Source organism: Neovison vison, chromosome 7 (assembly GCF_020171115.1).
Source record: "Neovison vison isolate M4711 chromosome 7, ASM_NN_V1, whole genome shotgun sequence".
In the NCBI taxonomy this organism is placed as follows: Eukaryota; Metazoa; Chordata; class Mammalia; order Carnivora; family Mustelidae; genus Neogale; species Neogale vison.
The window spans coordinates 111,436,483-111,451,560 of record NC_058097.1 but is presented as its reverse complement, the minus strand read 5'-3'; the positions used below and the strand labels follow the sequence as shown (position 1 = coordinate 111,451,560).

The 15,078-nt window shown below is 41.1% G+C and overlaps 1 long non-coding RNA gene across 2 annotated transcripts; it reads left to right on the top strand.

The window, feature by feature from the left end:
* The first annotated feature begins 1,251 nt into the window (after positions 1–1,251).
* On the top strand, positions 1,252–6,021 carry LOC122912382. 2 transcript variants are annotated; one of them, XR_006385608.1, is made up of 2 exons: positions 1,252–1,629; positions 5,241–6,021. It is a non-coding gene; the product is annotated as an uncharacterized LOC122912382 (long non-coding RNA). The 2 variants fall into 2 exon arrangements; XR_006385609.1 differs by lacking the exon at positions 1,252–1,629 and adding an exon at positions 2,540–2,853.
* The last annotated feature ends 9,057 nt before the right edge of the window (positions 6,022–15,078 follow it).

Here is a 15,078-nt window from a genome sequence, read left to right as displayed (position 1 = left end):
CACACAGGCCCATTGTCTGCGTGATTCTAGCCAGAAAAATCGGGTGAAGATGGCCATATACCCACTGTGTGTATAGATAGGTAGAGACCCCAATTATCAGGAGCTACCTGTTTTCCGGGATCATCGTGTAGCTGAGCTTTGAAAACGCACGCCAACAGACATGATGGGAGAGGCTCCCCTGTTCAAGTCAGGATGTCTTTCATTTTTATCTTGTGCCACTTTTTTTGGTCATCGGAATGATTACTTATCATTATCAAGGGGCTTTAGGCTGATCAATGGCGTGTGTATGTATCTGATGGACATTTGAGGAGAAACCCTTCAGAAAGAAGGAAAATGTCTGCAGTGGAAGTCGAGGGTTAGTATGAGCTACAGTGACTGATGAGTTCATTTCAAAATCCACGGGCACGTAAGTGGTAAATTAGTACATACAGCCAACAGAGTCAGCAAGCAAAGCCTCCCGTTGAAAGGAAAGAGACTTTGAGCATTGTAGTCATCTCATGCCTGAAGAGAGTGCGTATTTTAAATATAGATTCGAATCCCTGCTCTTTTATCCCTCTACATGCCGATTTCAAAGAAGTATTTGGGCACTGTTGACTTTCCGTCCGTGAAGAAAACTCACCAAGATGCAGGAAACGTACACATGCACTCCAACATGCTGAGGTGTTTTAGATGCTCGTGGGATGCGGAACAATTAGGCAGAGAACTGCACTGTGGTCTCTCTTCGTCACTCCTCCCCCCCACTTTTTTTCCCTCCCTTCTAGAAAGCGTGATACCTGATCTCTGGGTCTAGCAGGCTGAGGATTTTTCTGTATTTGTATAATACAATGTCTGGCCTTCCCCCTGACCTGCTGGTGTATTTTTGGTCTCATTAGTAGTCAGAAAGATGCTTTCTTGCATCCGGGGCTGCGAGTCAGGGTGAGACATACAACGGAGAGAGGGAGTGAGCGCGAGAGGATATTAGAAGGGAGGCTTGTCTCCAAGATATGGAAGGAAGTGGGAAATGACAGGACGGCAAGCTTTGTATGGAGGGGCCTGGCAGGGCGGGGGAGCGGCGGGGAGAGCCAAGTGGATTCTCAGAAAAGGAGGGAAGCCGTGGAAGAGCGAAAGGTGATTAGAGGGGGATATTGATTCCTTATTCTGCCAGAGATTGAAGCAAGCATGCGAGGAATCTGCACCATGGTTGGCAAAAGGAGACCCTGTAACCAGACACTCAGGCTTTCCAGGAGCCCAGGGAGAGAGCCGAGAAGAAAGGGGGCAGTGTGGTCTAGGAAAATTCAACTTGTCGCTGATTTGTGCCTGATGCTTGCTGTCCGTCAGCAGCCTCCCTTACAATCTTTTTTTCTCTCTCTCCCTTTTTTTCTTGCCTTCTCCTTCTTCACTGAAGCCTAGGGGAGCCAGCAAAGATTAAATGTGCTTTCTCAAAGGCAGCCACTTCATGCTGCTATGTCGAAAGGGCCATTATTATTATTATTTTTAATAGTAAAAGAAAACGGGAGAGAGAGGCTGAGACAGAGAGAAGCAAGGTAGGCTGATGACGGACTAGCTTTTCTGGGAGGAAAAGGAAAGTGAGGGAGAAAGGAGAAACCCTGAACTGAACCGGACGATCGTGCCTGAGAAGAACCTCCAGAGGTGAGAAAAAAAAAAGTTGTCTTGAAGATGGGGGGGTGGGGATACTGAATAGACCCTGTGCAGAGGTAAAGGAGGCATAATTTAGCTGTCTTGCTGTTAAGATTCTGTTTTGCAAGAGGGGGGAGACGGGGAAGAGCCTGGAGCTTTAATGGTTTTTAGTTGCATATGGAAATATATACGAAATATTTAGCATTTTTACCAAGTGCTGGAGGCCCTTCCAATGCCTCCCTCCCAGGGGCTGCTTTGTCATTCTCTTTGACTAGCCAGCCATCTACCTTGCTTAGGCCGGAATAAAAGAAGGAAAAAACAGGGAAGGCAAGAAGGAAGGAAGGAAGGAAAGAAGGGAGGAAGGGAGGAAGAGAGGGAGGGAGGGAAGAAGGGAGAAGAGAGACAGAGAAAGAGAGGGAAAGAAAGAAAGGGAGAGAGGAAGGAAGAGAAAGAGAAAAGAGGGAAGAAAAAATTTAAGAGTCATCTACCCACCCAGTTCCCCTCCCTTCCCTTTGGATTTTGGAGGCGACACAGGGAGCCCCTGGCACAGAAAAGCTCCGCTTCCAGTCAGAACGGGGAAAAGCCACTCTCAGGTACAGAGCCGGTAGGTTCTGTGAAGATGGAAGGGAATTAGGCTTCGGATTCCTCTGAAATATTGGCAAAAGGCTCCAAAGGTTTGGCGGCGGGAGTGGGGCGGGGGAGACGGATCTCCCCAGCCTGCACCCACCCCTTCCCACCTCGCCTCCCAAATGACAGCCTGGTGCTGCCTCTGCTTGATTTGGCCTTGGTTGCAGCCAAGCAGCTGATGCAGCCGAGGCCCCGTTTGCAGGACCGACTGGCAAAGTGCACGCTGCAGGAAGAAGGAAGAAATTTTTTAAAAGCAGCTCTGGGGAGGTTTCTCATTCTTTAAAAAAAAAAAAAAAAGAGAGAGAGAGAGAGAGAAAAGATTTTAAAAAATTTTTTTAACCGAATATTTTCAAAATTTGATCCGTTCCAGCCCCTCCCTGCACGTCCTCCAAATTGCCTTTTTTTTTCCCTCCCTCGTCAAAGCATAAACTACAGAGTCACAGTCTCTAGATTTGGTGTAGCGCTTCCTGCCCCCGCCTCCCCTCCCCGCCCCGTGGTCGGTCCTCTATTGAAACACCTCGCCCAGGCTAGCGCACTGCGAGCTCGCATTTCCCCCCCTTGCTCGGAATGGTGTCACGGGAGGCTGCAGCCCCGCTCCGCTTCCAAAGGGTGAGTTTAAAACGCTGTTCGTATTTATACTTTCATGGCCTCCAAACCCTCCTTCTTGGTCTTCTCCTTCCGAAAGCCTGATGTCTATGATTTTGCATGCGGCATGCTTGGCCAGAGGGAAAAAGCCGCCTCGTATTTTCCTTACCGTCAGCTGCGCTGGTCGTAAGTTCAAGCTTTGAAAGGGCATTTTATCCTTATTTTCGACCCTGGTTTTAAAAAAAACGTCAGCATCTCTCGGGCTATGCACATTATTTTTCATTTTAGTCAAACTGTTTTGCCCAAAGCTTCCCAGAGTTTTCTGTGATAGACACGCGGTGGTTGTGTTCAGGTATGTATCTGTGTCCACGGATCCTGCGTATGTGTGTGTATGAATATATTCTATTTACATGGACTCTGAATTCTGTGACCTAAGGAAGCTTCGAGAGCGAGGGAGTACCCTGCCTGCCACCTGTTTGGTGCCTTTTGGTCATGAACCTGGAGCAGAAATTGCCTGTCATTCTCGTTTTGCTTTGCTTTGTCTCAAGAAGGAACAATTTGTGGCGCCCCTCTCAATCCCTGAGACCCTAACTTGTGATGTTTACCGTTTAAATCCACGGGTTAGGCTCTTGGGAGCTGCGAGTCGTGCCTTGGCATCCTGGACCTTTGGTGGAACTTGTTTCTTGAAAGCAAAAACAAAAGAAAAGAAAGTTTTCTCAAGTGATTGAGTGCACCTCTGAGGTTTGCATTGTTAGAGGCGGTCAGGTGACCAGAAAGGGGCAGCTCCTGGATTTCTGTTCAAGTAGGTACACACACATTCTGCTAGAGGAGCGCCTTGGCTGCTCTGTGTGTGTGTCAGTACCGGTGCCCGAGGCTTGTGGAACTCCTCTCCCATGGTCTGTTTCTTGAGAGCAACACGCAGCACTATCCGAGCGTAACAAGAACAGCTCAGTACCTGGTGCTTGACCTCAGAGCATATTAGCTGAAGTCCCAGCATGCCCCGTGCCTCCAACTTTTAAACTCAACAGTTAATCTTAAAATTGTGTCCAATTAAAATGGGCATGTGGACATGTTCCACATTCAGTACTCACATGTATGTGTCATATATGGCTAGACAGCGAACACGCAGACGCAGATGGGGGCAAACCAGTAGTTTGGGCTAAAAGATTAATAGGCTAAAAATTCTTCTCTTGCTAGTCTATGCGGAGGATGAAATTTACGGTGTTCATAAAAATTCAATTTGTATTACTTTGCAAAATTTTAAGAAAATAAGAGGAGCGATGTAGCCTCCTTGCTGGGCATCTGTTTTAAAATGTTATATACCACAAGTTTAAAAGCAATAGGGATTGGAAATATATTTTCTAAATACGTAAATGGAAAGAAATAACAAGGGCACATGTACATATGCAATTATTGTATCTTTGGGAGTAATCAGTGCCCATTATTCTTCATTTAAAGATTGGAAAAAATTTATCAGGATTTAAATTCAATCCAGCAAAGTTATTTATAATGCCAAACTGTATAATTTAAAATAATCTTCTCTTAAGGTAATTGTTTACCTAGTTTGCAGTTTTCTGAAAACGTAACTTTTCGTGACAGAATAATTTTAGTGATTCAGATCTGTCTCATAGTTGAAGAAGAGAAGCAGGAACTTACCTTTCCTTTGTTGCGAAAAATTCCAATATACAATTTTATTTAAACCGCTTTGGTATCCTTGAGCCAACATTTATCTTCTATTTTTGGAAAAGACCTAAATCAGTCCTGACTTCCAATGCTTTCTTCCTTTAAAGACTCTATATTGGCTGTAACCTCATTTTATACGTGTAGTCGAAGGTTAAGGAAACTGTTCTTTTCCTGTGCGTTTTTTTTTTTTAAGTGTTTATTGCAATTTCAGTTAGTGACTCCAAATCGTAGTCAAGAAACCATTTTGTATCAGAAAACTGATTCGAGAAAATGAACCGTGCAACAATTGAACCATGCCTTTTGTTGAAACCTCTTGTGTAGTCATACTATTTAAATATTACTTTCCAGCCTTTGGTAGCCTGGATATGCTTCAGAGAAAAGAGTTACTTGATTTTCAAGTGATCCTTTGGTTTCCGTACAATGGATTAATGATTTTTCCCCATCTTGCGGATGTGTGTGCATAGGTATTTGGAAATTGTGGAAAGGGGTCTATTTAACTTATGGATATATGTTATCACATGATTCATATCAACTGTTTGCAAAACATTTGGTGCTTTACTAAGTCAAAATGTATCTGCAGTTAATTCTATGAAAATGTATGCCCAGGCCAATAAAAACATGCTGGATATCATTCTTCTGCGATTTTGAAGGGTAACAGGATAGTAATTTAATACAAGTGATACAGTTTGTATTCCAAGGCACTCTTTCGGTTTTTCACATGTTTTCAGGTGGATTGCTCATGCCCTGAGGTTGCTACTACCACTGATCACACAGGCATTTGGGGAGTGCACAACGGCACACGGGATTTTTGTATTTCAGCGGGGGACTGCTCCAGTGTTAAGGCAGGTTTCTCAACACCCCTTCTTCCTCACGGAGCCCATCAGCAAAGTTCAGTGAAATGAATAACATAATTGGTGGTTGGTTCAATCACTACCAGTCTAGACTAGCCCAGACGCATCAATTAGAGAGCGCTGTCTTTTAAAGGGGGAACGCAACCGAAACAAGCAGGGCATTATTGATACTGATCTTTAAAAGTGCAAATCCAGCTTGGCAGATTAAAAAAAAAAAAAAATAAGGCGGGGAATTGGGGTGGGGGCGGTTTGCGTTGCGGGAAGAAAAGAAAAAGACGTGAACTGGAGCTTTCGGACACAGAAGGACAGGAAGCTTGAGAGAAAAGGCGTGGATAATGAGTGCAAGGCAATGCAGCACCTCCTTGGAACACACAGTTACAATTCAGTTCACAAGGCATACTGGTTCACCATATTTTTAACTAGATTCTCCCCCTCCTCCTTTTTTTTTTTTTTTTTGCCTCTGTTTCCAAAGAAGTTCCAGCTCAAACCCAATTCTGTTGGAAATTTAACAGCTCTAGGAAGCTCCACTGAAAAGAAAGCCAAGTAATACGAACCAGCCAAAACTCCTTTTGCAACATTTTTCCCCAAAAGAAAAACACAGAAGATGTTTATTTTTGAGTCTCTAATTCTACTTAAAAAAAAAAAAAAATCAACAGGACTAATGAACAGTGCTCATTTTAAATCCAGCACCTGGGAGCTAATTTTATGGGCAAGACACCTTTAGGTAAACAGTTTTCTGTCGAATACAGTAAAATGATGAAGAACGTAACAAAAGGCTTTGGTAATTTGGAAGGGGGGGTGGTTTTTGATGGAGAAAAAACAGATGATTTAGAAAGCGTTAGGAACACATCAAGCCCCAGGGAAAGAAAATGTTTGATAGGTATTAATTAAAACACTGCTAATATATTCTAATAAAATCAAATTTAACATTCTAAACTAATCCGCTTGGTATGTCAAAGGAAAAGAAAAGTATTATCTTATTTGCATCTCTGCCATCCAAATGCATTTGCTCATTCAGCAGAATTAATTTTTATCACCAGCCTGTTTAATCTCCTCACAGATTTAGTCAAACTTATTCTTTCAAACTAAAAAGGATCGGGGTTGCGGGGGGGCGTGGAATCCATGGAAGGTATTGGGAAGACTAGTGACTGTATTTAGTACTGGCTTTATATATTACCATGTCCTCTTCTCATTTGCTGTAGTGGGGTGTGGAGGAACCCGTGAGACTGGGGGGGGTGATGGATGGTTAATTTTCCTCTTTCTCTTCTACCTACTGGGTTATTCGACAATTTCAGTTGCCAGATTATTTGAGTGGCATTTATTTACATGACTGATGTTGCCCTGTTGATTAATATCTCATTTATTTCTAATTTCAGAATCTATTTTATTACAAATGCCTTATGCCAAAACCAACAACAACAACAACAAAAACTGCTCTCATGCCACATACCAATCGCTTCTTCTCAATTATTTGCAACTGTAGTCCCTCTAAGAGAAAGTGGGGAGGTGAACGTGAATTTTTTTTTTTCACTAAGAACTGAATTCTTTGTTTCAGTTTTTCAAGCCAAAATTTCTACAGAAGTATATATATTTTCTGAAACGGCGAGTTTCACGCCCTTTATTGTTAAACTCTCACAATGGGTAAAACTGTCCCCAAATGACATCATAGCCAAAATGTTTCTCCCTCATTAGTCTCTCATGACTATGATATCATATGTAAATATGTGCCCAACACAAAAAATGGATGGGCCAGAGATATTGAGGGCCACATTTGTGTATTTCACAAGTGCGGGGTTCTGCCCAGTTTCAAGGAGATGCAAAGCACCAGACTACAGTCCTGACGAACTGCCTTCTTTGCTTCATTGCCTTTTTCAGTTCTTCAACATAAAAGAGCAGTCGCAGTTCGGTTTCACATGTATTGTTCTATAATCCAGGCAATAAATGCTAATTAGTAATGCTCAAGGATCCGACCATTCAGAGTAATTATCATAATTTACTTCTTCCTTGTTAAAGACATTCCTTGCTGATTAAAAAAAAAAAAAAAAAAATTAAATCACTTCCCCATTGCACCGCAGTGGAAATGCACTGGAGAGATGTCCAAGGTGTAGTAATATCATTCCGGCCGCCTTCGAAGTCGCCGATATGTGCCTCTTAGCTTATTCCAAATGGAATGGCAACTTAATTTCTAAAAAGAGATTCATGTAAATGCATAAAGTTTTGCATGTGCACCAGGAATGTATGATTTTATTTTACAAACCCCAAGGCTCCTCCTTCCTGGCCCACCCCCTTTCTAAAACCACTTACTGAGCAGAACAAAGGAAACTGCTAACTAGAGAGGCATCATTAAGTGTGAACAGCAGTAGCATGATAAAGTATGTGATATGACAACATATTTCATTGCACAAAAGTGCAGATAATTAAATAATTCAATAGTAACCCTGACTAATTAGCAGAAAGATCTTTAAGGAGGAATCAAGAAAATGGATCCAATCCACTTGAATAATGTGCCCCATTCTCCCAGGTCACAAATATATATTTGGTTATTTGATAATGGATTGATTCATACAGAAGGATGAGGACAAAAGCCTGTTCCTCAAAATGGAGCTTTGATCTGGCATCCTCTTTGGGACAAATTAATCCTGTGTTCTAGAAGAGCAGAATTTAATGTAGGGCTCTCTATTTTCAGTCAAAGGTGTAATCCTCCGTTCGGTTGCACATTTCTCTTTTATCAGGTGCTTTAAAAATTCGTCAACCCCTTCGCTTTTCATATCATTGCCTCAGAATATATGTATGAAGCCGCCTCCACATTTTCTAGTAAGGATCGTGTTTTAAGTTTGCTTCTTGCTTGACGCAAATAAGGATCCTATGCACAGAATGCATAGGACAAATAGCCATGCTGAATATTATATTTGGTGGAATTGCCCCCCCTCCCCTGCCTAATCTATCAAGGTAATATTCCCGGTTTCATTGTTCATTGGTCCTTTCAGGGAGAGTTTCGGCTTTTACTTGAGGGTTGTAAGCACATTAGAGGAATAATTCCCTCTGGATACTATAGAGAGGGAGCCACCTGCAAAATGTTGATGCTGTTATTGAAATCTCAAGTGGAATCAGCTTTCAAAAAATTAGATATTAGATGCATCCGATATAATTTGCAATGTGTAATTATACTAATGTGCACAGAGTTGTGTGTTGCTTTACATGTTGCCTACTTGAGATTTTTTTTTCCATGGGCATTTCTCATCATTTGAAATGGCTCCTGAGTAGAATGTTCTTAAAATCAGCTTTCAAAAAAAAGTCCTGCTAATTAATATAAGAACATAAGAGCTCTACGGTCTGTGCTGTCATGCAAGAATGAATGAACGTGTGTGACCCAGATATTGGAAAGTAATGATCTCTAAGAATGTTGTCATTGTGGACCCTTGAATTAGTTGTAAAATATTGCCTGCTCTTGATGGATTTAGTCTTCATTCAGACTTTGGACAATTGGTGAAGTAATGGAGAATATTAGAGTAGTAAATCTTCTTCATAAGAAATCCATTTCCTTTACCGGGATGAGATAAAATGCCAGGGAAATGGCTTTAGGCAGAGATAGTTTTAACCTAATCAAAGTAACCAAAATCGTAACAGTAATGAACAACTTATTTTCCATTTTTTCCTCCATTTTGCATGGTGCATGCTGAATCACTGAAACTCTTCTAACTTAGGTCATTTACACACTAACATCAACTTCCCTTTTGGTGTCTCGACATGGTGTTCCATTGGACTGAAGACCCCCTCCCCACCAAGGAGCCGGAAAAACCCAGGCAGTGAAACAGTGAGTTGATTGGTCAGCCTGGTGCTTGGCACTTGCCACATGCCCAGTAGGTGAAGAGTCTCTTGATGCAAATTTGGAGAATCATTACCATCAGATCACAGAAGGACCCTGAGCCGGGCTACGCAAGGCTCCTAATTTACGCTTATACTTTATAAGTATATATACAGAAAGGATTTCAAGGGAGGCTCATGTTGAGATGATACAAGATATTACTCATTCCAATTAAGTAGGCAGAGGCCCCAAAGAAGCCTGAACTCATAATAGACACCAAGGCACAGTGGTTCATATTTTTCTACTATTTACTCTGCAAAATATATTTTAATGATGGGGTCCATGTTAATAAAAGGGGCATTTTGCATGGGCTGTATCCCCCAAAGCAATGCATTGCTTTACCTTTCATTTGTTCATGTATACAAGGACTTTCCATTATGACGCTACCCACAGGGGTCAGCACAAAATTGTGCACGGCGTCCTTCCTGACTCCAAGAACAGTATGATTTATTCACAAATGAGTCTTACCCATGTGTATCAAGAGCTCCGCGCCCCACCTTCCCAATCCATGTTCACAAAATATGGTTCTAAAACCCGTAAGATAACATTTTTAATTTCTCACCCAGGATCAGGTGTCGCACGCTCGATCAGAACAGAAAAATACCCGGTAACCATATGTAACACTGGGCTATTGATTAGGTTTTAGAAAACAAATACACCTGCCATCCAGAGACCCATCTTCAATATATTCCAAGTGTTTAGGGCAGATCTGTGATACGGGGTAGTATATCCTTTTGGCTGTGCCTAACTCATTATGCTTCTTCATTGTGCTGGCATAATGAAGAGGCTGACAATAAAGGCTTTAGTTAAATTAAAAATCCACCTGCAAAGTATATCTCATTCATAACAACTTCCGTGGAATAAAAGAAACATTAATACAGCTCTCTCCAAATATCCTTTTCTGCACAATGAGTGGGTTGGATTAGTTGGTCTCTAAATGTTTTTACAGCTTTAAGAATTTTTGAAGCTACTCTCAAATACAGAAATAGAAGAACAACTCCAAGACCCTTGAATCCGAAGTCCGTTTTTACCAACAGTTGTCTTTCAAGGTTATATTTGATTCCACCTCCAGGTGCCTTATTTACTAACGTATTTTGCCTTGCTGCTAAAACAGTAAAGGCTGAAGTTCATTTTCAGGAAGGGCAGTGACAAAAAAAGAGGAACAGCTGAAGAATGGAAAAAGCTACACAGTGGGAGAAGGAAATTCTTGATCTGACTTCTAAGCCCATGTCCTTCAGCATTAACACAGAAGAAATCCAGACAAGCACCTGCCTTTCTATTTTAAGACCAGATTCTTTGGTCCTTCTGCCTTCATTTAATTTCTTACAGCGTGGTTTTGTTTTACCCCATTGGGTTGACGCCTTTGAGTTCCACGTTTCCGTTTCCACTCGATTCATCTGAATCATGTCAATATTCCCTTCAAAACTCACAATAGTCACATTAACCCACCACGCTTCCCAAATTAAATCTTAACATGCTCAAAACCTCCTGAAAATTGCCCTGCCCTATTTTCCAGAGCCACTCCGAATGTATAATCTCTCCTTGAATTAAGCAAGCCTGCTCTTCCTGGCTTCCAAGTCTCTGAATGAGCTCGCACCCCGCTTTTCTCCCTGCACGCTCTGTCTCGGCCACGTGTGCATTTCAGAAACCTTTCTCTTCTCTCTTGCTGTCTTTCCTTCCATCCACCTGCATTCTGTCTTCCTTCTTCCCTTCCTTCCTTGTTCCATTTCTCCCTTCCTCCCTCTCTTTTGTTCTTCCTTTCCTTCTTTCTTCCATGGGGCACAATGGGTCATGCTCTGAGCCAGGCACTAGACCTATAAAGCCAAATACAAGAAACTGACATTAATTCCTAACAATTCCAGTGACTTCACTCGCCTCTGCATTGCTAAGCCCTTCTGTCCCCACAATCATTTTATTTTGCTTTCAGTCTTTGGAGTTCTTTGAATTTGTCCCTAATGTCCTGCGTTCTTTTGTCGCTCTTCCTCCATGTCCTATTTCAGTAAGTTGTCTGTTGGATAAACCTGAAGCTTCTCTTATGGAGCGTTTCCTCCTGGAGGGATTAGCGTGGGGCGCTCGCACACTCAAGCAGTGTTGTGGCTTGACTGCTCCTCCAGCGACGTGAACAGTGAGAGAGCGCTACATTTTTGTGGTGATGTCGCATTTCGTGTGTACTTAGAAATAGCATGCCCCCCCCCCGAGGATCCTCATGTTTACTTATTTCTACCAAAGAGTCAATGTGATAACTTTTCTGTGACATGTTCTGTTATTTTTTTAGTTGTGTTGACGTTCCTTTCAGCTGGTCCTCTAGCCCCCCTCCTCAGGAAGGTCTCCCCAGTGAAAGGATGTAAACGGCACTGGACACAGCTATACTGGGGGATGCTCAAGTCAACTATGAAGTTGAAACAAAGGAAATGATCACCTGAAGACACCTCTTCTGCTAAGCATCACCCCCAAAGGATGCAGTTTCAGGCAATAGAGCTCCCAGAATACGAGGCAATCTTTTCAAGAAACAGAAAAAACTTCCCAGTGACATCTAGATTTCTAAAGAGCCAAGGACTTCCCCTTCCTCATGTGTATTCCTCTGTTTGTATTTTACTTCAGTGGGACACTCATTTCTAAAATATCTGCCTGGTATGGATATGCTTATTAATGCACCAATTTTTAAAATAGAAAATTGAACAAATGTGTTCATGTTTTAAGGAACAAAATTAATGCTATAAGTAGGTTGATTTCTAGCCCACACACGGTTTGATCTGAAGAGTGACTTAAAGGAATATAAAGTACTTTTGAAATAACAAGGTAGTCAGAGGCAACCCAAAGGCTAAAATAACGGTGGAAACTCATAAAGCAGCTGAAAAATACCACCGTATCCCACCTGACACCAACCAATTAACTATTCTTTTAATCAAGCAAGATAGGTTCCGAAGACATGGTCATTGCTTCTAAAGAGTGTAAATCCAGTTCTACAGGGATACATAAACTTTTGAAAAGATCGTAACAAATCAGGTCTATAGATGTTAAGAACACAACAAAACAAAATATATAAAGAAAGAGCTTGGAGGAAGTCACCATTATCTGGCAAAACTAGTCTGTTTAGGGAACAGAGTTCCCAAAGGAGGAAAATAAAAGATGAATCTTAAAGAATGCTGAAGATTTAGGTGCACCTTTCTGGCTCAGTTGGTAGAGCGTGTGACTCTTAATCTCAGGATTGTGAGTTTAAGCCCCACATTGGGCATGGAGCCTATTTACAAAAAAGAAGAAGAAGAAGAAGAATATTAAAGATTGAGATAAATGGAAAGGAAATAAAAAATAGAATCCTTTAAATGAATGCAATATTGTGAGCAAAGCCATAGAAGAAGGAATCTATGTGGTGAGTTTAGGGAATTATGACTATACATGTCTAGTTGACTTTCAGTGCCAGTGTAAATATGCATATACAGTAAGGACTTCACACCACACCTCCTCTCTCTCACCCTGAGTGTCCCCTAGAATCATCATCAGATTTATTTACCATTAAAGCAAGTGACAGTGATTGGTGGTAATATGAGAACTACGATTTTTCTGTTAACTCAATAATACTTGGTATTTTTGGAGTTCTTACTGTATGTTAAGCATTTTACGTATGAACTCACTTAAGCCTGCAACTCAGAAAAACCCTGCACAATAGGTATTATTATCCTTGTTTAAAAGATAAGGTTTAAGGAGGTCAAGTAACTAGCCAAACTGCCATATACAGGGTTCTCATTCAGAACTGTGATTGCAAAACTCATGATCTAAAGCACTAAGTCACAATATTATGATCAATGTTGCAATATTACCACTTGAATATTCCTTGATAGTTTTTTATGGTAAACAAATAGCTACATTATTCAGTTATCCTGTCAGGTTTTTTCAGTTTTCTGCTCAAATCATGTTAGAATGATGGAAAGAATTTTCATGATAGAAAATTGAAAGAATTGGAAAATAGAGCTTATTGGCATTTTTGGCTTTTGTTTTGGCTTTTACTGCCTTTTTTTTTTTTTTTTTTTTACCAGATGTTAAGTAAATTGTTCTTTGTGTTCTGCAGAAAATCTCAAATTCTTGAGAATTATAAAGGGGGGGACACTTAAAGGTCATCTGTTGTGATGTGCTTTTCTACAGATGACAGATCAAAGTTAGAGCGACTTACAGAAGATCACACATTTGCGTTTGGCAGGGCTATGTCCAGAAACCAGGCTTCCCAGTTTCCTCTCAGAGGCTCTTAAAGTATGCCACGCTGCCTAAATGAAGGATGAACTTGAGTTTGATCAAGGAAAGCATTCTCTCTGGGTGAGAAGGGAGCACCGCACTTAGTAGATTACTTCAATTTTGCATCTCTTTGGCTTCCCACCTCAACATGAAAAAAAGCCAGTTATGAACTAGCATCTTTTGACGTAGCAACTGTCAATGATCCATCCCCAGAGAACATTAATGGCTCAAGTTCTGTGTATAATGTCTTCAATGATATCCTTAAGTTATTTGGAATTCTTAGCTCACCTAAACAAACCAGATCTTCTAATGAGCATTTTCTTACCCAATTTCATGCACAGTATGTATTCCTAAGTGCTTCCGCATGAATATTTATACGTGACTGTTTCAATAGTCCTTATGTTTTTGAAAAATATCGATGGTTATTTGCTATTTTAATCCTCACTTATCCTTATAACTAACTCAAGGATACTTCAGCCCTAAAAAGCTAGAATTGAGGAAATATCACTCTTCTCTACCAGCTCTTTTGCATTTAGTTGGCATTTAGTAATGATTAATAAAGTGGTCAGCTGAATAGCACAGAGGTTCAGTGGGCAATTCCATCTTGAAGGGGTCAGCTAAGCTGGGTCTACTTAAGGACAAACATGTAGGTGTTTGGAAGTACCTGCATATTTGACTGTTGTAAATTTCCATGTAAAAATCTGGCATTGTCTGACATAGACCTTGTGGCTTAGGTCATCCTGTTTTCAAAATGATGATTATTGGACACATCTCGCACAGTTCTCATTAAGTGAGTTCATAAATAAGATTTGTTTGTTTGTTTGTTTCTTTGTTTGTTTTTAAAGAGTAGCCAAGCACAAAATGTGACTTTGTTGACATTTTATGAGACTTTGTCATATGTCCCTTGAATCCCCAATAAAAACAATGTTGTATCAACTGTGAACCTGTGTTGATTTCTTGGAAGAGCATGCTCTCATAATTTCTTTTCACTAGTGTATATCAAAGCTAATTCCAGAATCCATGAGGAGCAGTTGGTCTGATGTGATGGGAAAAACTTAAATTTAGAGACCATTTCTAACAATCCTATATTGCCCCTTTAAGAAGTGGCGCTCACTATCACCTACCCAGGTCAGAAAGCAAGGGGTGGTCCTTCTCTTTTCTCCTTCCAACTGTCAGAAAAATCAATTAGATTTTTCCCTTCTGTTTGCAAATAGATCTGCTTCTCTTCATCTCTCATGCGACTGTTAAGTCACCCCTCATTTCTCACCTGGACTATTGAGTCATGCTTCCAGTTTTTCCCTCCACGCTGCTAAGCAGCAGCCAGGGAAATCTCTCTATACCACAAACATGATCATATCATTCCACAGTTTCAAACTTTTCACCTGTTTCCCATTAACCTTGAAATATTGTGACACCTAAAGTCCTTCATATCCTGGATCCTGGCCCCCAACATCTCTGTCTGGACTCCTCAGGTGCCTGTCTCCTACTGCTTTTCTAGGTTCTTGCCATACCTCTTTGCCATTTTTTAATGTCCTCCTTCCCTTCTGGCCTTGCTCACATACCTAAACCATCTGCTTAGTACTCTTTCCACTACCCTTCCAGATGCCATGTTTTGGTCTTCGG